A 266-nucleotide genomic window follows, 5' to 3' on the forward strand; every position below is an offset into this window, starting at 1 on the left:
GAAGAGACGGAGTTTGAAGGGATACTGTTGTAGGGTGGAAGGAACAAAAACCCTGAGGGACTGACTTGGCTTGGTTTTAAGCCGTTTTCCCGGTAAATTTTAAAATTAGAAAGTGTTGCTAGTCCTCAGGGTGGTGGAGCAGTGCAGGTTTGAAAGGTTATGCCAGTCCCACTGCTTCTGAAATCAATGGCAAATCATAAAGCCAACAGAAGAATTTATTACCGGTGGCCCAGCAGCCTGGCCAGCGAGCGCGATTCCTGGCTTGT

This window comes from Eurypyga helias, unplaced genomic scaffold, assembly GCF_000690775.1.
Source record: "Eurypyga helias isolate BGI_N326 unplaced genomic scaffold, ASM69077v1 scaffold13390, whole genome shotgun sequence".
Lineage (NCBI taxonomy): Eukaryota > Metazoa > Chordata > Aves > Eurypygiformes > Eurypygidae > Eurypyga > Eurypyga helias.